This window comes from Falco peregrinus, chromosome 2 (genome assembly GCF_023634155.1).
Source record: "Falco peregrinus isolate bFalPer1 chromosome 2, bFalPer1.pri, whole genome shotgun sequence".
Classification (NCBI taxonomy): domain Eukaryota; kingdom Metazoa; phylum Chordata; class Aves; order Falconiformes; family Falconidae; genus Falco; species Falco peregrinus.
Window position 1 is genome coordinate 89,384,281 of NC_073722.1, and position 23,704 is coordinate 89,407,984.

The window sequence follows — 23,704 nt, forward strand, 5'->3', positions numbered from 1 at the left end:
GAGGGTCTTCTGTGAGTATTTTCATAAACTAAACTACATGCCACAGATACTGTCAGAGGTAGTCTTAAGAAAAATTTCAGAGCTTACTAAAGTAGTACAACTTCTACTACATTTTAATAAGACTAAATCTCCCAAATTCCATCTTCAAAGTTGCCCTAGAAGCCTTTGGAAGTTTTTCCTGTGTGAACTTACTAGCATTTCAGCATAGATGTGACAAAGCATTAAAATACATATTGAGGGGGATGATTTCACATTACTAGGAGAGGGACAGAATGATCCAAGCCAGATATTGAACCTCTAACTGTTGTGAGAAAAGAAACTGAACTACGACTTCTTGCAGCCTCACAGACAAACAGTTAATCATAACAGGCAATCATTGTTAATCCCTTAACATCACAGAAAAAGGTATAAAGACTGGACAGAGTCAATGGATGACAGTTTTACATATTTGTTCCTGAAGTTTCCTGGTATGTTAGCCTAGGACAGTTGCACTTGCAATCACTCACTCTCAAATACTTTTACTGATTCTATATTTATCTTTAAATCCCCTTGTAACTCTAACCCTGCTTAAGGGAGATACGTAGCTGAACGTAGACCTGGTTACAATTCATGACTACCTGGATGAGTCAGTATAGGTCAGGACTGGTATATGGAGAAGAGCATTATATTTTAGTTAGAAATAGTGAACAGATGATTGTTGCAAACAATTGCAGAATTCCACAGCTGGAACTCTGACCACAAAAAGGTGAACACAAAGAAGCCCAGTATATGAAGTATATTGGTTAAAATGTACTTCAATATCCCACTCATTCCTGTCTTTACTTAGATTCCCAGAACACTATTAACATACACATTTTCAGAATAGCAGCTTTTACTCGGTTTTGAAGATCTCCTATACAGTATTTCAACTTCCCCTCTTCTTTCTTGCTCCCATTTAAACACACCTTCTTACTATATGCTCTTTTATTCTCCATGCTTTAACACCTGCTTGTAAATCCACCCCAGATCCACATGCATGAAAGTAATTAACCAGAACAGGACTTTTACAGTAACCAAATTCAAAACCTAACCATGACAATCTTATTCTCAGTTGTTCTAAAGTAGTTATCCAGTCGATACGTCACATCACCACTACATGACAGTTTGGAGCACTTATCTGTCGTCTTTTCTTGTATGGGCCACAGTGTACAAACAGGCTTGTAATTTAAGCATTTTAAGTACCTTAAATTTAAAGATATCTGAACCCTTTGCCCAAATGCACTGCGTTTTGCTGTTTCCTGGTCTAAAATTCTACAATAGTCTTAATATCAGCTGTATTTACCTTACTTCCATTTGCATGTCAGAAGGATGTTAGCACATGAAGAACAGATTAATCAGCAGAAAATTAAAGTAACAGCATACACATTACTAGAATGGTAATCAGCACAATTTTACTCACAATTTTACTCTAATGGATCAAAGTCATGAAAAGGAAAGCCCTCCAAAATGAGGAGTTATACTTTCTTTAAATAATTGGCTTTTTCCAACGGTCATAGAAGATGAAACGTAAGAGTTGAGGAGGCTGGTTTTTAATAAGTAACTTTCCATCCACACAGAATTAAATTACTGTACTAGATATCAGGCCAAATTCTTAATTATATAAAAACTAAAATTCTTATTTTAATTATATAAAAATTAGAGTTGGCTCCATTAATCACACTTATTCTGACATGTTCAGAACATTTTAAACTGTCTTTCTTTTAAGTCCTCATCATCAGAGGCTTCGTTTTCATGTCATTGATAAGACCACTAGTCAAATTCTTTGTGACATTTTCTATGGAAAATTTTTCATCTTTAATCATGGAGATGCAAGAAGCACATATGGGACTCCCTCTCCTTTTTTATTCAGGTTTCATCCTGAAAAAAAAAACCCAAGAGGCTTGCTGGAGACAGGCAGCAAGAGGATACATATTCCTGCCAAAATGCATCAGTACTTATGATAAGTCTGAAGATTTTATGCCCGTATAAGATATGCAGATCTTTTTTATACTTTATGTTATTGGCCTCAACAATCATTTATGACAGTTTGGTAGAAAGACACTTGCAAGAGAAAATTATTCTTTTCAGACAGCTTGTACACTCTGTAGAGTATTTCCTATTGCATATTTCCACAACACATTCAGATGCATCATTCATATCTCACTGTGGTTTAAGTAGCAAGTATTCTGCTTGCTGTCCATTAATGTGTTTAACACAGAAAAGGATAGAGTAGCACCTCCTTATTATAGGGAAGACCAGGAGTATGTAAGCACAGCATAAATGAGTTTTACACGGTTTAATTTCCTTTTTTTTTTTTTCTTTTTTGGCTTCCAGTCATTTCTATTGCATATATCATGATGATACTTGGATATCAATATTTCAAGTAGGAATAGTTAGGTGATTATATTATTGCTTTGGAAATAGTATCTACCATTCTGCTTTACAAATAGTTCACTACAGTAAGAAAGTTTGATTTATTTAAGTAAGTTTTACCACATACACTGAAAAGCACCTTCCATGCTCAAGTCACTACTTTTTAAAGTTCAGGAAAAGAATAACTTTACAAACCATTATGTTGCTATATTTTACTGTGCTGGCTACATGAAGATGAATTTTTCTTGGAACACGCTCAGAAAGTAAGGCACTCTAGAATTTGTTCTGTTTTTTTAGATCAGATTTCACATTAAAAATGCACGTTTCATAGCTGTAAATTTCTGATTAGATAAAAGTCTTTTCAGTTATACTAATGGAAAGCACTATTGCTTCCATTTACTGTTCACATTTCTCTCTAAACTTTGTTTAAAAAAACCCCAGACTTAATCTTTGAATGACCAGATTATACTGCGTATGTGTGTCTAAACTAATATATCTGCCTTCTCCTGAAGCTGCTCAAAATATTAAGAAAACATATTTGTTAAATCTGATGATATATATGGGCTCTTTTGTCATGACTAAAATAGGTGTTTCTTCCCACAAGATAAAATTAACATGCCCCATCCTGAGCTAATACTGATCTATTTCAATTATCAAGTAAGTAATGCTAAAAAGTTCACTTTGGGAGTGGGGAGGATACTTGAGCAAAATTCTGCACTGGTTTATTACATTAATCTGTTGAAGTCCATTTAACTGAACAGCCTGTTCAGCACATTCCTCTGTCCATATTTTTGTGGCCAATAAAGCCAGTCGTTATTGTTGGTTTCATATCTAGCCTTGCTCTTTGCCCCTACCTGTCACTTCTGTCTTGCTCAAAATGATCTGTGTGTTTGTAAGCATAAACACTTATCCCTTTTCTCAGCACGTACCCAAGTAATGGCCGGGGGGGAGGAGGGAGGAGGAAGGAGAATGGCACTACAACAACACAATTCAATTGTAAAAATTTCCCTAAGGAAAAATCCCAGTATTGTCTCTTATTGCATTAGCTACTGGCACTTTATCAGGGAATGCAGAGCTACAGAATCTGCCTTGAAAAATGTTCCCCCCCCCCAAGATTTTATTGAAAGGAGCTGGCTCCTAGGCTGAGAACAAAGCCAATGGCTGTTACTATCACAGTCAATATTGAGATTGTGCATACAGTATGCTGTTAGAAGCGGTAACTTCAGCTGGCATTGTAGGCACAAAGCTATATTCTCCCTCAAATGCAAGTAGTACCAGTAGTCTAATAATTTAGCTTCACCACCACTAGCCTGCACACCCAGAGCTTTAGAAGCCTAATTCTATTCAGCTTTTTACACTATTTCCATCCTAGTAGCCAGATGATACATATAATCTTTCCCCAGTAGGACCTAATTTAAGAAAATAAAACAAAGTTCAAAAGGTTGCAGTAAACTTTCCACAGCCGTTTTAGCTATAGTTGCCAGCAATCTTGGTTAATTCAGGACTGGTATTCTATTCAGTATTACAGAACGTATACTAACAGCGCAAGAAAACAAAACCTTACCCAAGCTACACTTTCCCTCCTTACTGGTTCTAATCGCTTCTTCTTTCTCTTTACTTATCTGAAAGTTTAGAGGTAGTGGACCTGCCTGTTTGAGCACTTACCCATGTAACAGCAAATGCAAGCAAATCTAGCAAGAAGTAGCACAGCACACTTCCAAGACTTACAAGTGTAAGCTAACCTAATGTAATCAGCTTCTAACGATTATACACATCCACAGAGAATTCTAGTAATTTAACGAAACCTTATTTTCAAAGGTTTTAATTTTCAATCACTTCTTACACTATTAACAAAAGAGAAAAAGACATGAGGGAGTATGATGTATCAGGAAATACCCAAGGTAGTTTACTGAGGAAGAAGTCAAGGGTTCTACTAAGCAGGCATCACTTTTTTTTTTTTTTTTTTTTTTTGAGTGGAACCAAGACTAACATGCATGCACTATAAATGCAACATTGAAATAACTTCACAGAAGTTAGTTTACTGTTTAATGTGTAGTGATTAAAGTGCATTTATTACAGAATGAAGTTGTTTTAAAACTCTGGCTGCAGACATTACTAACATTTACTAACATTCTCTTTAGACAAACATTGAAATCTGCAAGGAGGAGGAAAAAAAGCTGACAGAAACAAAAAGACTGGATGAGGTTTTTTTCTTCATGCAGCCTCTTAGCTGATCGCACAACTTTTTCTTCTGCAGTTGGCTGACATTATTATTTATGTTGCTGTTTTCCATTGCTTAACGCTTTGGGAAAGTACGTTGAAAATATCTCCATCAGATATCTATCTCTAAATAAATGTCTGGGGAAATTTTTCATATAAAAAAATTCTTGGGCACTTCTGAACAGAGCATTTGGGGGAAAAAATGAAATGTTTCATCCACACTAAAAGAAATTGAGAGCTTTTCTTTAAAATTCTGCTATACCTTCAAACTTTGGGGCAAGAACGTGAAATTCAACACAAGATGAGCTTTATGGTGTGGGTGTGCATTTGCCACTGTCATAAAACAGCAAGTTTAGCTTGGTGACTTTAAAAAAAAATTAGTTTTAGTAGAGTAGCAAAAGGATTCCATTTCAAGAAAGCATTTTCCAGGCAAGGGTAATTGATCTTGCTGGTCTAGAAGCTTAAGAAAAAAAAAAAGAAAAAAAAAAGGAAATAGAAGATTTTGTGTTAAGAAAAAACAGAAACAATCTATCCACAAGAATGCCTGTGCCTCCAGAGCCAGAAGCATAAACCAAAGTTATGAAACCAAGTCATGAATTTTCTGCCTGCAAGTATTTGTGGAAACCCCTGATATTCCCCTCTATCCTTCTACATATAGGGTAAAAACCTATTATTGGTGTTACTCACTATTTTTATTGAATCTATGCTTCAACTTGACAGACAAGCTGTACAGACATCAATATGACCTCCTGTGATAGAATTAAGATTGTTTTGCTTGAAAAAAGTTATTTGAGAAACTTTAAGATATATTAAGGGGGAATATTCAAGTACTCAGAAGTTGTACATACAAATTATGGCCAAACTTTTAGTTCTATATTAAGGCACTATAATTGCATCCAAAACAAAGGGTGGGTCAGATCTAATAATTGAACAAAGAAAACATAGCAGAGAAAGCTGTTTTCTTTCATGGTTTATTTGTTACAGAAGTTAAAATGCATATTCTGTTAGTCAAATGAGCAAAGAAAGAAGTGTCATGATTTAATTAGCTGAATGTTTGGCTGGACACTGCTGCATTCTACCCCTCTGTCATGGTGATTCTTTGTGATGTTAATTAACTCCCCTAAGCCCATCTTTTCACAGATGATCTCTGCTTGTGATTTTCATTTCTTAGATGCCCAACTTGAGACGCTGTGATCAGGAAAATGCAGCAAGTTTTCAAGTAAAATGAGCCTGAATGGTAGCTATGTTGTATATATTCAAATATTGAAAAAGACATCTTTTTTTCACTTGATCCATCTTGAGACTTTTAAGAAATCTTAAACCATTTAAGAAATAGGGCCTAACCTCTACACTAACTTCCCAAGGCAGACCTAAGAAATTAATTAATGTCTGTGCAATAGACAAAAAATATGAGAGTAATAACAAAGTCATATCGATAGCACAGTCTAGCTGAAGTACATTACATATCCAGACCACACACACAATAACCAGTACAGAATAATGGAAGCTGCTGACTAAGGAAAGGGTTCTTAAAGGAAAGTCAGATCAAGTAGTTATAAACCAAATCATCACATACATGTGGGCAGGTATGTGTGCATGTCAGGGATAATCAAGGTTACTGAAGAAGGTATAAGGACAATGATTTAAAAGAAATTAATAATATTCAGAAATCCTCAGTCCAGGGCAGGGAATGAGAAGGGCATTGGCCAGAACTAGTGCTGTACCATGAGCCCCTTACCACCAGCACTGACTGTTAAAATCCAACGGACAACTGCTTCCAGCATACTTCCCAGAAAGATAGTTGGTAAGTCCATTAGGTTCTCATCTGCTGATTCTCACTGTGATTTTATAGAAATACTTAAATCTCTAGTGTAAAAACTGAGCTCAACTGTTAAAATTGCCACCTAGGGATACATGGCAGAAGGAAGTTTTACAAGGAAATAGCGGAGAACCCAAGGAAAACGGCTTGCTGCTATTACATGTAGTCATAGACCTAGCAGTGTGTAATCTAGATTTAATTGATATATAATAGAATTGATTTTCTGCAGTGAGATACTATATTCATAGGTTTAAACATCACATCTTTGTCTATTGTTTGGAAAACATCCAACATACTTCAGCAGTATTGATGAAATACAAGTTATGCTAGTTAGTGGTACCCACTAGCTAAGCATAACACCCCATCAAAATTTAGCATACAGATTTGATTCAAGTTTTAGGAAAACAAAAGAACCTATAGTGAAAACAAAGTATTCCTTATAAACTGAGTATCAAACCCCTGCTTTTCAAAAAAATAGATTTTGATCTTTAGTTATTAGCATTGAAGTTTGCACCAGCTCAGCGGAGATCTAGATCACAGTAGAATACAAGAACCTGTTAGTTATTTTTCTTTTAACTATGCACACCCCACTTACTCAGGAAGTTGGAAACATTAAGTCCTATAAAGCACTAATACCTAAATACTTGGTGGGTATTTAAATCATGACCTATATTTTAGCAACATTCACAAATGAGTGTGAAACCGAGAAGCATCAACGCAACCAGTACAGAATACTGATTCTTGAATAGAGCCAAAAATACAACAGTGTATTATTCTGAGTCGTGTTGCTGAAAATCCAGAGTGGTGTCAGTGACTGCTTATGGAGTTGCCTGTGCTTCATAGTGGTTTAATTAAGACCAGATTCTGCCACAAGTCATTTTAGAGGTGACCTTTAGACTTCCATAAAGAATTAAGTATTACAAGAATATTACAGTGCGTCTAACAGTGGGTGTGCAGAAAATCATGGCTTCTAGATGAAAGTGAGAAGAAACAACACACATAGCATCTGCTTTAGGGACATACAAACATCAGACTCATTTAAAAATCTGTAACAAAGCAACAAACAAAACACAGTACCCACTCAGTGTTTTGTAAGCACCTCAGGTGATGACAGTAGCATAGGTTATGTCTTCATTAGAGTTGCTGTTTAGCTTTTCTCATTGGTGTTACCATAGCTCTTATATGGGTGATTCATAAGCTAAGACTCACATACCACCGGCTTGCTTTTTCATGGGTCTTACAGAGCTTAGGGAGATTACTTTATTACATAAAAAAAGATAGTAAACATTAGGTTTGGTCATTAATATAGTGGAAAATTTCCTATCGCTCATTCAACCTTATTGCACACAATACCTTATGAAAGCATAAGGAAATTTTGGTAGTTATAAGCAAATGAGAGTTAGAGGGATTTGAAACAGCATAACAATGTAGCCTTGTAAATGGAGTTTCTCTTCCTGTGCATAAAAGGTCACATAACAGAGCAAAAACATGCTTGTCTCAGGCCGTTACAGTAACAGGTACGAGCTAATCAGAGGTCAAAATCAGAATCTCTGTAGTAAGAACTTGAGAGCCTGGGTACAGATAACAGTATCCTGAAGACAGTAAGTTTCTTTAATGTGATACAGAAAAGCAGCCAGTGAACGTTCAAAGACTGAATGTCAAGGCCCAGACAGAGGCAAGGAGAAGGTGCTCCAGTAAATGGGAACCATAGCAAAAATAGACAAGTTTTATCTATGGTGATGGCTAGGAAAGCATCTTTGAGACTTGATAGAGACATAAATCACAGTAGTTCTGCTTGTTCATTTTGAAGGAAAGAACCAGAGGAAAGGCAAGAATTAAGACAAAGAACAAGACAGTAAAGTCACAGAAGCTAGGTAAGATCCCTAGGGTAAACAGAAAGGGTCTGTAAACACAGGAACTAAGAAACTTCTGTATTCATGAAAAGAAGAGGGAAGGGATAGCAACAGAGAAAGGAAAGACAAGCTGAGAAGAGCAGATGGGCGCATCTTGCTATATTACATGGGCAGAAATCAGCAGAAATCTATATAGGGAAGAAAAAAGGCCAGTGGTAGTAGGAAAGGTTTGACTCAGAAGCTGTAGAGATGGATCTGTACCTGTGGAATTTGATTACAGTAGGAAAAAGGAGGAAAAAGACGAAAAAAAAAAAGATAAAAGAATAAATCCATGGTGGAAAAAGTCACCTGGGTTATCACACTTTCACCAGAATGGTGGAATTTGCTAGAAAAAAGGCATTGCTGAGAGTGAATCAGGGCTGGAAGTTGGCAAGAGAGACCTTGCAATGAGAGGCAGAGCAAAAGGCTTTGGAAGGAGGAAAGCAAAATATGGGAAACAGTTTCAGCAGAAGTAATGAACACTGAATTCACAGCAAGGCTGAGCAAAAGCAGAGGAGGAGTGGACTGGCGATGTGACAGTTAAAGCTGGGAACTAAGCAACAGAGAATGAGTAATGTTTCACAGAGAACAAATCAAAAGAACCTTGGTGAATGGAAAAACAGGAAAACAGACATAGGTTGAATGAGTATGCAGGAGCAGCAAGTTATCAACATGAGACAGTCAAAAAGGGAACGTAGGAGATTTATGAAGAAAGAACAGCATAGGGATGTTTAGAGACAGTCACTCAAAGAAAGCATGAGAGGAATGAGCAATCTGATGCAGGAAGAGTATCAAAGAACTGGTCAAAATGGGAAACAGTAGGAGAGGAAAGGATTGTGAAAGAATAAAGCCAGTAATTCTCTAATTTAGGGATGGACAAAGAAAACCTGACAAACCTGCTGAAGTTATCAGCCTCACAATAAGATATAAACATGTATTAATATGCTGTTCTTCACAGAACAAGAGGAAGAAAGGAAGAAAGTGTGGATATCAGCATAACAGGCAGGGCTGTTATCAAGGATGAATTTGATACGTAGGGTAGAAAACAATTTCCAGCCTTAGGCCACATTAAAGTTAAACATATGAACTGTGTCAGAAGGTGTCGAAATCAGAACCGTGGATCTCCTAGGTTCCATCTTAACAACTCAAATTAAACATGATTTTATTCACAGAAGGGGAGGTGAGGAGTGGAAGAAGTATTAGACCACAGCCCAGAGGGGGGTGCGGGGAAATCCCAAGAGGCTAAACAGAATCCACAGTGTTCTCTCAAGTGTGACTCATGGGAGAGGACTTGTATGCTACCAAGCACAGATTACAGCTGCAGCCTACGTCTCATTCTGCTTCTCTTTTGAAATTCAGAAGCTTTGACAGTCTTACAATCCTGCTGCATGCAAGAGCTTCAGCAGGTACATATCAGACAGCTGAGCCATTGCCGTAGTTACTCTTTAATTCAAAGGCCTTTTTTTTTTTTTTTTTAATAATCTGAATATGAAGGAAGTTATGCATGTTCTGGTTCGAGATGAAATTGCTTTGGGCTGAATCCAAAACACAGATCTACCTCACAAAAGAACTCTGCAACCGGAAACATTTCAGTATAGCAGTACAATGGTTAACTAGCTCCTAGTTTCAAAAGCTAAGCTAATACTTTTTAATAATATTTTGCCATCTAGACTATATAAATTAAGCTCTTTTTCACTCCCAATAAAGCAAAAAGGCCTTAGCATCCTGATGCCTCAACTTTTTCAGCTACCATTTCCCTCTACCAACGTCCCCTCCTAAACAAAACAAAAGGCCTACAAATTGCTGCTACCATAGAGAACCTAACATCCTTTTCAAGGTTTAACAGTTACTAGGCCTTCTCTTCAGTCTCTTCTTTCCAATCCCCCATCTCTGGAGGGATGGTCACACCTTCCTTACACTCCAGCTGCAGTTACCCCAGATACACGCCCACCACTGCAAGCCAGAGGGATCCAAGTTGCTTCGTGCAGGCTGCTAACTAGGATTATGAGCTTGTTATGTTGAGCATACATTGAATGTTAGAGAACACCAGAGTGGTTAAGTTTCTTTCATCAGACTTCAAAAATGTCTTTTAATAAGCTGATAGCAGATGAAGTGAGAGATGGTGCAGATTTAACTGTCTGAAGAAACTGAAGGCCGAATTTATCCAGAGAATGCAGAGCAGCAGATGCTTGCGCTGCTCTAGCATCTCTAGCAATGTTCTCAGTGTGTTTTCCATCACTCATGCTCTGGAGAGTTGAAGTTTCTTAGGTAATGTTAGTTTTTTTCTCTTATTCAACCTTGGTTTTCTACTGAGATCAAGAATATTTCTACTTGGCACTAAGTAATACTACAATATGAACTAGAGGAACTTAAGTAGTTGTGGTGAAGTGGCAGCCTATGATAAGTGACACTTTGGAGTGAGAATATTCATAGTTCACCTTCAACAAAATAAATAGCACTGTCATTGTTTAAGGGAAAAATAAAAAAAAACCCAAACCCTGTAAAGTGCTATGGTGGTGATCCACTTACCATAAAAAGAACCATTTTAATTGACTTCCGTGGGTTTTGCAATAAGCCTGTATCCGGTTTTGAACAGGGTGTATTTAAAAACATTGCAAGCAGGATACCTAACTGCTAGCAATGTAGGCAGTTTTAGTGACGAAAATTTAGTATTTACTGCGTAATTCATACTCTTCTTATATATGAATATCTACAGCTGAAAACATCTGTAAAAATAGATACAAAATTGAATAGTCCAACTTTCAGCTCCCCATTTTTATATGATCTCATCATTATTGTGTTACTAGTAGATATTGAAGCATGATCCAGTATCATTGTGTTTTCAGATTAATTTCTTCCCTATACGCACATGTTCCAATCCTGGCTTCTATTGGCATTCACCACATATGTTTGTTCACAGGTCTAGGCAACCTTATAAGAACAGAAGCCACATTTGACCACGTAGATTTTGAGTCATACTATGACAAAACCCAGTCAGGATGGCTTCACATATTCATAGGGTTATACAGATTTTGTCAGTATTGCGGATCACATTCATATCATTCTAAGAACAGATTTTTGTTTATTACAGAAATAGAACAGTAGGTATTATATATTGGATAATATTTTTAAAATGCATAGGTAATAAAATAAGCTGCTAAAAGCAAGTCCATCTTTTGAAGAAGCTTGCATGGACTTTTAACCTGGGTATTTACCGTAACATAGAAGTAGCGTGATTTACATTTGGCTGGGCAAAAGTTGTTATTTTTCAGCCTCAAGCAAGTTGTAGTTATTTTTCCCCCAAACCTGAAACATCTAAATAATAGATGGGTTTAATTTGTTAGAGATAAGCCAAATTCCAATAACATGTTCTCTTGTGCTTTCATTATTTTTCAGCTGTGCATTGCTAACTGTACTACTATTACTAGTATCAGCAGTTGTAGCTCCAAATTTTGTAACACATACTAATGATTCTTTTGGTGTTCTATTAACACTGCTGGTACTTTTGTATGTACACATGTGCATGGGGCAGGGGGAGGAGACAGGTGGAGGAGGGCAATTACTACTCCTATTCAAGTGTGTGTTGCAAGGACATTTTCAGCACTCAGAATTTTTTCCCTGATTACAAATTTTTTATTCCCTATAGTCCTGCAAATTCCCTAGCCACGCAACCACAATTTCTGTATCTTCACCAAAACACAACAGCATTTTTACCAGTTCTTTAGACTTCAAATTGCGTCTGCAAATAATCCGTCTCTCCTATTATACACGTTCTCCTATACTGAGGTCAAAAAAATTTCCCTTTTGTATCACACCTCAACTAGAATGGTCTCCTCTTCTTTAAGGTACCTAATTAATTAGATCACCATTTTATGACCTTTATAATTTCATTCATTTTGTTTGAAGTAGTCTTTTGAATCAAATATTAAGAACTGATAGGTTGATTTACGATACTATATCTACTGCTACTGTTAATAGTAATAAAAACAAACTTTGCAGGGTTTTCCACATGAGGCAGTCCTACCAGCTTAAGTGAGAGATTCACAAGCCAGACAAATGTATGACAATAACCACACAGTACGGGTTTAACACAGCATTTCAAATGGTTGCTCTTTTGTTCTTTTTATTCTCAGCGACATCTCTCCTTGACTCAGATAGCTGTGGCGCTAAAATTATCTTAAAGCTGAAAGGTTCTAATCAAGCCTTTCGTTTATTCATTATTCAGCAATGGATCCTTAGTTATTAATTTCTCACATTACCAAAAAAAATTACTTTGGTAACACTGTATCCTACTATTAAGATGGTACATAAAGCTGAAATTTTACCCCTGATAAGAAGCCATGAATTGCTAGCTATTCTAGTTAGCATTCTGCACTTCACGCACGAGATATGCAGGAAAAAAAGCTGATGACTTACCACTTTATTTCTTTTTGCTCACTAAAAATCAGCTGTTGATACTGTTGTAAAACAGTAATGAGAAACAGGCACAGATCTGGGATAAGGATTAGTATACATATATGCTGGAAGTTATTCAGAATGCATCTATACCTCAGTGGAAAGGTCATACACAAATTTCTCAGCAAGGCATATGAGGTCAAAAACAGTGTAAAAGGTATTGCAGGAGTATGTATTTCATCTTCCCAATTCATCCTAAACTCACAAAGCAGATGTACCAAGTGGGGGCCGCTGTCCACAATGCATAACAGAACAATAATTTATCTTGAAAACTTTGTTAAAAAAGTATGAAGACCACTCAGATTATTCAGTTAGCAGGGGTGAGGTTGGGGGCTCTGCGTTTGCAGTGATCTGTTCTCACGTAGCACTGGCTTAGTATCATACCGTTTCTTGCCTGATAACTACTTGTAGCCTTCCAGGATAATTGTGCTTAAAAGCATTGGCTTTGTTACATTTTGGTTCATTTACATCATACCTCAAGACTTTTAATTTAAGATATTGGAGTCAGTATTGTAACTAGGAAAAGATGGCAAGGGGTACTGCCTCCTGATACCAACTGTGACATTTAAACAGCTTTTGCATCTTTATTGCTGCAAGGGTGAAAAATTTCCCACAGAATGCATCTTGGTAGTAAGAGAATAACTCATTGTCTAACATCAACCCAAAAAGGTACAGACATTCCAGAAAACAAAGCCCATTTCATACCTCTTAACTCCAGGAAAATGCCTGATAAGGTGTCTCCCTATCTCTACCAAAAGCACAAATGAAGACAATAGTCAAAGAGCTACCAGCTGACTTAGCTTTCAGCCCAACCCACCTTAAAGCAATTTAAATTTTGTTTCAATTTCTTCCAGCTGGCAGCAATCCCATTAAGATGCAATGCCACTGAAATGCACACTTACTAGCAATCTCCTCCTCCCAAAGTATATTCTGTATTAAATACTTCAGGAGGAATAAAGCAAGCAGTTTGTGTTATCTTTTTGCCTACTGAAGACTCCATGTGTTAGAGAAACATCTGGTAGAAGTTTTAAGTAGTTTTGCTCTTTTAGAGACACAGGAATGACATAGAAATAGCAGAACAAGATGGTAGATTATCATCATAATACTGATTGTGTCGCCTTGACTATTCTGAGACTTTTTTTCCCCCAGTTCTTAAAAACTAGGTACAATTTTGGTTTGTATTTCATATTTTTGTGCCTGCCATTAATAGTGTAAATGGATGCCCTGTACAAAAATAATTTTAACTGTCCCTTCCCATCTTTTGAGTTGGTTGCAGGAGGGAGCTCATCCATGAGTGTGAAATTTCTAAAGGCTTTTGTAGAAGTTAAAGGAACCAAATAGCAGAAATTTTGCACACCTGTACTATATTCTGAAATCTTTAAATCTTGACCTTCTGTTTATGTTCTGTTGATCTCCACTCACCTCTGATCAATCCTAATACAAGTTGAAGAAATTATTTGCAGTGAAAGATAGTATTTCATGTAGATATTGTAACTAGATAACTCTGAAAAAAAATATCCTTTTAAATTACATTTTAGAAAATATGGAATCTATAATTGATGTCTTGGTGACAAAACACATGCAGACACCAAGTAAACAATGAGACTGATATGCTCTTAATGTAACTCCATCAAATATAAATCTTCTTCACAACATAAAGACACATAATAAACATATCTAAGAAAAATTCCATTTGCGCATTGTAACTTATAGCTGAATAAGAACAGTGCTGCATAGGTTGACAGCATTCCATCTGGCCTCCTTTAAAAATCTGTTTACAAGCACATTATTATTTTCTTGAATTGACCGTTTATGTAAGCTTTTGATGAGTTCTATGAAAAATTCCTTTTTGATAAATCACAAAAACATTAGGTGTCCAAAATCCAAAGTTACAGTCATATAGATAAGCTTTGATTAATCATAGATGACATTTGGAAAAATGCAAAACCAAGAATAAGATACTGTACAAAGATACCTAAATACTGTATTTTGTCAAGACAATAATATATTTTAAATTCTCTGTGCTAATATTTCGATGCTTCACCATGAAGTAGATAAAACCAGGTTAATTTCTGGGGACTGTGCACATTCCGTGTATTATTTACTTTGACATTTAGAAAAAATGCAAACATAGACAAAGCAAGTTCAAATTTTATTTTAAAAAATACTTTTTGAAATAATTAATATACTTGCCTAGTGCTATTCTGTAACATTCTGCTGCCCATATCAGGTGTTAAGACTTTTAATGCCATTGTTATTAGTTGTGATCAAAAGACCGTGTTATTCAACAATATTTTTACAGCAACAAGAAGGAAAGTGCCTTAACTCTTTCACTCCCAAGTTGTTTAGACTGACGAATAAGAAGTCATACCATCAGCAGGAGTTCCTACATTCTTTCAGGATTTTAATCAGATCTGGCTGTTCTTGATTCTGATAACCAGATTTACAACTTGTCTCCAGTCAGCTCATTTCATAGAATCATAGAATCATTTAGGTTGGAAAAGACCTTTGAGATCATCGAGTCTTACCACTAACCCAGTCCATCACTAAACCACGTCCCTAAGGACTGCATCTACATGTTTTTTAAACACCTCCAGGGATGGTGATTCCACCACCTCCCTGGGCAGCCTGTTCCAGTGCTTGACCACCCTTTTCAGTGAAGAAAAATTTCTTAATATCCAATCTAAATCTCTCCTGGCGTAACTTGAGGCTGTTTCCTCTTGTCCTATTGCTTGTTATCTGGGAGGAGAGACCCACGCTCACCTGCTTACAACCTCCTTTCAGATAGTTGTAGAGAACAACAAGGTCTCCCCTGAACCTCCTTTTCTCCAGGCTGAACAACCCCAGTTCCCTCAGCTGCTCCTCATAAGGGTTGCTCTCTAGACCCTGCACCAGCTCTGTTGCCCTTCTCTGGACATGCTCCAGCACCTAATAGGATTTGGATAATCCTATTCAGAATAATGTAGGGAGGCATCTCTAGCCTAATAAAAACTCTTTAGTTCAGACTTACAAGCTGGGTATAGAATGGGAACTCTGTTGGTTTTCATGGACAATGACCTGTGCTTTCCCATTAATGGAAAAGAACAAGAACTCTTGCCTTTTTTAGTTGGCCACTGCCCTGATAATACCAACTAAAATTACTTTTTAAACTACTAAATACAGATATTTTCTTGAGCAGGGTTTTTTCCTGTACTTCAAAGGTAGTCCTATAGGTGATACTGGATAATTGTTAACTGCTTGTCTACGTTACAGGTCCTTTTTTGTGGAGTACTATAAAATTCTATTTGGTCAGCCTTTTCCATTTTCTTCTTATGGAGACTGGTGGAATAGTATAGAGGCAATGTAAATTACAGGATCATAAGAAAGTACCGTACTGTCTTTGTATCACTTGAATTTCACTTGGCTGAAATTCTCTCAGAGTTAGGTAATATTACTAGCAGAACTACTCAGAGTTAAGAAGGAAGGTAACTGTCCTGCTAACTGAGAAGTTCTCCCATCATTTGTTAATTAAATCCACGGCACTTAAAGGTACTCCTAAGTTCCACGTGACTGTGTGCCCAACTTTCCCTTTAAAGCATCCTTTTGTTGTAACAGGCATAACCCATTTCTTTCAGATCACTTCTTACAAAAGTCATCATGCCTAAATGATTTCCAGGTTAGGATATTACTGTATTTTGTACCTGGGGTTCACTGCTTTCCAGCATCTGAAGACATAACTAGAAAAGCAACATGAAATAGTCAAAAATAGAGAAACTCAAACACTGCTAGTCTTGATCTGAACAGGGAATCTAAAGATCTGAATAGGGAGAACAGTTTTTCATGATCCAGCCTTCATTGTAGAGCCAGGTTGGAGCTGCATAAATTTTAGCATGAACAAGAACATTTTCCAGGTATGATCCCAAGAGGCCACAATATCAGTGTCTGTTCTTGGTTTCCTTGACTGCAGAAGGAGGAACAAGGGTAGAGTTGCTAGGCCAACAACACAGTAAGAAGAGAGACTTCTCTCATCACAGACCCGGGTAATATCCTCTGTAAACATTTAATTTTAGTTTATAACCTACTTGCACTGGAAGAGAAAGGGACTATAACAGAACCAATAATTTAGTTCTTTGTCTATGTGGTAGGTTATTGCTTTATCAATGTTTTACCTCTGCACTGTTCAGGAGTGCAGTGTACAATCAGTCCTCTTGGGGAAAACGGAGAATTATAATTTGAAGTGTTAAAAGTCACATATTCTTACCTCTTGTTGATGTTGATACCCGATACATTCATTTGTTTAGACCACCATTTATTTACTTGACTTGTAAAATCAAAGAATATTGTACTGGTATAATAAGATGCACCGATCTGTAGGTCAGCCTAAAATCTTGCCACATTTAAAACAACAATGGCTAATCCCTTGAATTAATAAATTGTTGAAATTAGCACCCAAGAATTTGTTCCTGTAACGTAAAAAAATTACATGAAGTCTTCAGTATTCTATTTCTTTTTGTGAGTGTGCTTGCAAAAAGCAAACGACACACCTATGTAATCACAGTCATGAGGCAAAGTTCAGATTTGCTTTTGGGAACATTCACAGCAGGCAACATAATCAGAGGACTTATGCACATTTAGTCAGGGAACAGAAACAATATGATAATAGAACAATTGTTCAAATTTGAAGTAAGCTAGCCTTAGAATTTTAAATACCAACATAATGTCACTGAATTACAAATTAAGGTAAGTTTATCTGTTCATGGACATAAATGGATTGAAAAAGAGGTTAAAAACATGTCTCTGAAATGACTGACTAAGGTGAGGTTCTATCATTACTGAGCAATACAAAATGAAAGCTCAGTAGGTTCTTAGCAATTGTAAGAATATACAATATATCTGCCCGCTACAAAATGGCTTCTATTATAGCACTCTGACTCTGCCAAATTTCAAAGGCCAGGCACAGAAAGGCATCCTGAGAGAAAATCTTCCTGCCAAGACCCAGTTGCAAAAAAGGTATTTTGTGGGACACAACCAATGCGGTGGCAGTACAGAGAGATGCTCCAGTGCAACAGTGTTTATTCTGGTATATTTTAGTTTAGAATGTATTTGGTTAGCATCATATACATTAATGTACTGTGCGATTTTAGTGCTTTAAATTATATAGAAAACGCTTTTATGTAGTGTTGGTTTGAATCCTCTCCCGTAGCATAAACACTAGGGAAGGTCAACAGCAAATATCCTGGACTTTCCTCATAAGACATCCAAACTGAAAAAATTCACATTCTAATTCACATATATGTATAAGTGGGTATTATATATCCAAATGAAATCATATTTTGTTAATACATTCCAAATATTTGGATTATATGGCTTGGGCTGGTAAATACCCAGAGGAAAAAAAATACTTAAAAAAACCCAACCTAATAACACATATTGTATTATTTTCAGAAAGATGTTCCCTTAGATGATACATAAGTATGCTTTTGAATCAAACACATATTGTGCTTTTAAAGGAAGAAGTATAATAACCAGGTGCCTACCCCATCTAAACAGCAAGCCCTCCCAGAGCTACACATCCAGCTGTGGTTTTGTTGCTATGCCATGACACTTGCATCTGAATTGATTACAGTTCAATTGAACTGTGTTTTTTCCTTCCACAACACAACTGTGTCAACTGTATTTGTGCATCGACACTTGATATGCTGTCTAATTGTATTTGTGCTGATGCGTTTTGTAAAGATAAAGGTGGTTATTCCGCATTGTCTCAATAAGGTTTGAAAATACAGGAAGCAGGCACACCAAACAAGGGTAGAAACACACTGGGAATGTATGCTAGCATACTGCCTGGAGTACTAGGGAAAACTGGGTAAACTATGTGGATTACTTGTACTGTTTTACTGAAGTCTTTCCTCCACAATACAATAGCATTGTTAAGATACGGTTAGAGGAAGAAACCAATCTGCTAGCCTAGTTACTATCAAAGAAAACAGGGTTGGTAGGTGGGGATTAGCAACTGTATTATTACTTACAAATATTTATGGCGAACCATGAAAATATCCTCATGATTAACTAGTTAAAACTGGTTAAACATTACAATCTAGACAGTAAGAGTGGAATTTATCTGTTCAGATTTAGCATATGCATGTAGGTGGCTACTTCTGAGCTAGTCACTCAGTGCTTCCTTTGTAGGCAATGGAGAGACATAGTCATTTCCAGAGGTCAGTTCATCTCAGACTAAGATAGCGGTCAAAAACTTAGTCTGAGTAATTGCATTGTAGGAATCTCTTTTTCTCTGCACCAAATATAAGAGAAGCCTTAACAACGACACCATATATAAATGTCCGTGTCATAGGAAACAAAAAGTGATGAGAATAATTCCTCCCAACTGCCAAGTCTATTTACTATTTAATAAATCTGTTAAATATTACTTCTAAAAAAATCTACTTTAAAAATACCAGATTAACAAGTTGTAGTTCCTAAGAAATTATTATTTGCTTTCTGGTCATTATCATTCATGTATGTGGGCAAAATGAATACTTAGAATTTGACTTCAGTTTCCCAGATTTGCCTCTTTATGTTCTTCTGTCGGCCGACATGATCACTGGTTATTTCACAGGCTGTTTCTGTAACACAGAATTGTCTGGAAATGTTATCACACTTGTCTTTTTGACGTGATGACTTAGCAATCCAGAGGAGAAACAGCCCTCTGGTATAAGGGGCTTAAAAAGAAAACAAGGGCAGAGGAAAATAGGATTTGTTGGGTAAAACTGTGTCCTCTAACAATACATTGGATGTCCAATGCTAAATAATAAAATGGGATTCTGCGGAGAGCTGAGTTTTCTGCTGAACCATAGGTAATGCTCTGAGCTACTGAAGTAAAAAAACACCTGGAAAGCTGTTTTCTTCTGAAAATTTGTCACGTGTTTTGATAGGTGTGATTTTAAATGTTTTAATAGTAACAACTGTTTGAATTCTAGGTAACACAAAAATTATGGCCCAGATCAATCATCTGTTCCTTTCATCCTATTTCACCAATGCTCTTCAGTGTAAGTGAAAAGCAACAGCTGAGAGTATTTTCTCTGTAGCTTTCATTTCAAAGGTTAAATTCTGTGCTTGATTACACTTGCATAAAGCTAAAAGAACTTAAATTGTTAGTATGTACCAACCCTAGATTTACTAACAGAATAAATAAAAGCTGAATTTAGCCCTTCTCTATCATGTTGTATATTCCACATACCTTAAATTGCACGAAGGCTTTGAGAAGAGAATCAATTTTCATTGTTTTGGATCAGTCTAGTTTTTAATCTATTGTGATTATTCTTTTGTCAATATGGTAGTTGAAATTTGGGCTTCTTAATCACCACTCTGGGATTCTGGAAAGTTTAATAAAAATGTGAACTTTGAATATAACATACAAAGTATAAGTCAAATTCTGCTGTCAAGTAGACTGAAGGAAACCTGTTGTAACTATTAATGGATGTAGATTTATTCTGGATACTTCGGGGATCACAATGAACAAAACAACCTTCTTTTTTAATAAAAATAAGACAGGTTTTTTCACCAAGTATAAATAATACATCTAAGTATGCCAGTATTTTGAAGGGCTTCAGTTTAAAAGTTCTCTTGGACAAAACGGTTAATTGCTTGTGTAGTAAGCTGTTACTGCTGAAGGTGGGTAACATCAATGTCAAACATCAAATCTGTGGGAATATCATTACAATTTTCTCTGTAAAAAGAATATGATTAAAGCCACTGACAATTTAAAAGTTAAGAGTTTGTGATGCAAGTAGAGGGTTACTGAATTTCTCATTGAGACTGTGACCTCAGTGAAACCAGCTATAAAACTGTTCAACACTGTTGTTCCTAGAGGGCATGGGAGAACCTGATCAGTGAAACTATGCATGCTTGTACTGAGCTTGGGCTCCCTCCCACTGAAATTAGTGACAAAACTTCCAGTGACTCCTGTGAAAGCAGGACCAAAACTTTACACAGAAATAGTCAGGTTCAAGTCTCATTTTCAGTTACATAAATCTGGAGAATCTCTTCCAAAATAAGTGGAATTACTGTGGTTTAACCCAAAGGAATCGAGAGCATTTTTCTTTAACTCAGGGAAGGGGAGAGAGAAAAATACATCATTCCCCTTGTATTGCCTCACCACTGCATATCAACCAAGACTCTATCTGCTGTCAAAATCCTTATCTACTTAAGCTGGAGAGGGAGAGCTGACTTCACCATTTAAGGATTTAAGCTTGTATTGTCTATTGAATTTTCAGTTATCCTTATCCCTCTACTTATCCCCTTCCCCACTGCTTAGCAGGTAGTTTCCTTAAGAAGGAGGGACAAATTTCTGTTTTCTGGTTCTATCTAGGTTTCTTAAAATGTAATGTACCTTATTCCATCAACATGTAACCTAAACTGAGACAACCAGACCACTTTCACTTCAGTCCTGGCTGGTTATTTTCAGATTATCATAGTTAAATTCAAAGCCAAGGCCTGTAGTTGAAACACCGAGCTGTACTGGAGGCTTACTAAATTTAGGGTAATACCTCCAGAAGAGTCATTCAGCTGTGTTCACCGGTGGTCAATGAAATGACAAGCACATAATCCTCAGATGGAGGTGTAGCATTCTTTGTGTAGCACAGAGTTTATTCATCCCTGTAAGGTCCACTGTTCAGAATGAAATCTCCATGGCCTTACACAGCATTTATCTGTTTTTCTTTCCTTATAAGCATGCATCTAAACACAGTAGTGGGATTCTTCTTTGAAAATGTAATCAGTGCTTTGGTAATGGGAGGTATCATGAGATTTTCTCCTAAAGATGCCATATAACTAAGACACTTTCTTTTGATTGCACCCATCACTGACTTCTTGAAGACTGGAACTTACACAGGCCTATCCTGTAATAACGTCCTCTATGCAAGGGCAGGGATCTTTGCTTTTTGCCTGATAGCTTCCAACCAAATGATTTGATGGAGACAGCCAAGTTACTGGCAAAAAGCTTTCTGTTCTGCAGAGCTGTATCTCTTCAGCTAGCAAATATGTGCCTTGTTGAAGAAAAGCAACTCGTTCTGCCTGTAACAGCACCTAAGCCATCAGCTCAGACTTCAGCTATTTATATCCATAAAGTCATAAACAATTTCCTCTAAGGAAATACAAAATACACACTCATATTTACTCCTTCGTGAGCCACAAGTAGATGTTCACATCACTGTATTTTTCTATCAGACCTGCTGTTGTAACAACCTTTGTAGATGAAATTTTGACGGCCACAGGAAGGGTGTCACCCACAATGGCGCGAAATACCAAGCCAAAATAAAAATCAAACTGTGGGCGTAAGAGTATCAGTAAATGGATATAAAGAAAGCTGAAGGGTAAACTAGTGGATTTTTCTCAGCTCTTGCACAGGAAAATGTTGTCAAGATAGGTCAGTAGCTTCCAGAATAAATACCGCAAGAACACACATTAAACAGCTTCTACAGTGAAACAGCCAAAACCAGATCAGATCAGTACTATTACCAGAAATTAAACTGACAAATATTTTATCTGTAGCCCTCTCAGCTAACACTGAAGGGTTGGGGTTTTGGTGTATGAATCACTCACCCAAAATGCAAATACAAAGATACTAAAAAACTTGTGGTTCACAATTGCAGATCGGAGCCGTCCACAGGTGCAGATTAATTTAACAAAACCTCCTCATTCCTTCACACGCATGGGCACACACGATGAGGTAGAGCATCCAAGCTCCGCAGAGCCACACATCCTTAGAACGAGCAGATGTGACTGTTACAGGGAGGATTTATTACAGAAATTCGGCAGCTAGGAGTCTTTTCTGATGGAACGTTAGCCAGCCTGCATTTCCCTGGGAGGAGGTGCTACATAGCGTGGAGGTTCTTCTCCCAACAGGCAGAATCTAATGGATTATCTTTCTGAATCATTAAGAGAATGCAAGGGACCTTAGTAAGGCTCAGGTATTGGATATTAATGGGTTACAGTCCAGGTTAGGAAAGGGAGATGACTTAATTTCATGAAAAGGGGATAGAGCTGAAGCAGCAGCTGATGGAAGGCCAGTATCCCTTGAGAAGGTCGTTTTCACTGGATCAGCAGTCTGCCTCCCCTTACTATTTTTTCTCTACACAGAGCAAAATATTTCTACCTCGCAGTGACATTCATCTTTTCTTCCACCCAGCAAAAGCACTGCTTACTGTTTCAAAATGACAGCTTTTCCTTCTTGCGGTAGAAGTCCCTTTTTATTTTGGAAATAGATGGAGAGGGAAACGTTCATCGCTAACTGATTTGAGAGAGAAAGAAATGCAGAATATTTCACTCACCTCTTCAGCACCAGGCAGGCAGGCAGGCAGGCAGCCTCCACCTCCTCAATCCATCAGTACAGCCGCTCGCATCCACTGACGCTTCTCCTCTCCGCTTTGGCCCTTTTTTCTCGTCAGCATCTATGGTTTGCAGCGAGCAGACACACCACCGCTGCAGGCACTAGCACCACAGCCCGAGCAGCAGGAAAAACCTGCCCTCTCCCATTTGCTCCCTAGAACAGAAAATTTTACCGAACCGGGATTTCTTAAGGGCGCTGATGGGCACACTTGGCCGGTGGCCCCCTGCGGGAGGCTGGGAGGTGCTCCGCGGTCTGGCCGGGCGGCCGGGCAGCCGGGCAGGGGGAGCGCGGGGCTGGCTCTGGAGGAGGAGCCGGAGCCTGCCAGCCCGTTTCCAAGCCAACGGCGGGGGGGTACCGCGGGCGGGGAGGCGGTGGCGCGGCCGGCGGGCGGCTCCCGGGGCCGGCGGCGGGTCCCGCCCGGGGGGCGGCCAGGCCCTGCAGCCCCCCCGCCCCGCGCCCGCGGAACTCCGCGGCGCGCAAGGAGCGAGCGCTGCCGAGGAGGCTGGTGGGTTTTGGCCTCGCCTCGTACGCTGGGTTGCACTCACGCATTACATAATGTGCATG

At 37.8% G+C, this 23,704-nt stretch overlaps 2 protein-coding genes across 3 annotated transcripts in view; one reads left to right on the forward strand and one right to left on the reverse strand.

Moving 5' to 3' along the window:
• RSPH14 (radial spoke head 14 homolog) overlaps positions 1-23,704 on the forward strand; it is a 94,087-nt gene that overhangs the window by 51,814 nt on the left and 18,569 nt on the right. The window lies entirely within an intron of this gene.
• GNAZ (G protein subunit alpha z) overlaps positions 1-23,704 on the reverse strand; it is a 71,935-nt gene that overhangs the window by 41,534 nt on the left and 6,697 nt on the right. The window contains exon 2 of one of the 2 annotated variants that reach the window (XM_055797463.1): positions 23,082-23,293. The gene's annotated coding sequence lies outside the window, so the exon portion shown is untranslated. Of the gene's footprint in view, positions 1-23,081; positions 23,658-23,704 lie in introns of those variants that run through there. The other variant, XM_005233248.4, reaches the window with a different exon arrangement.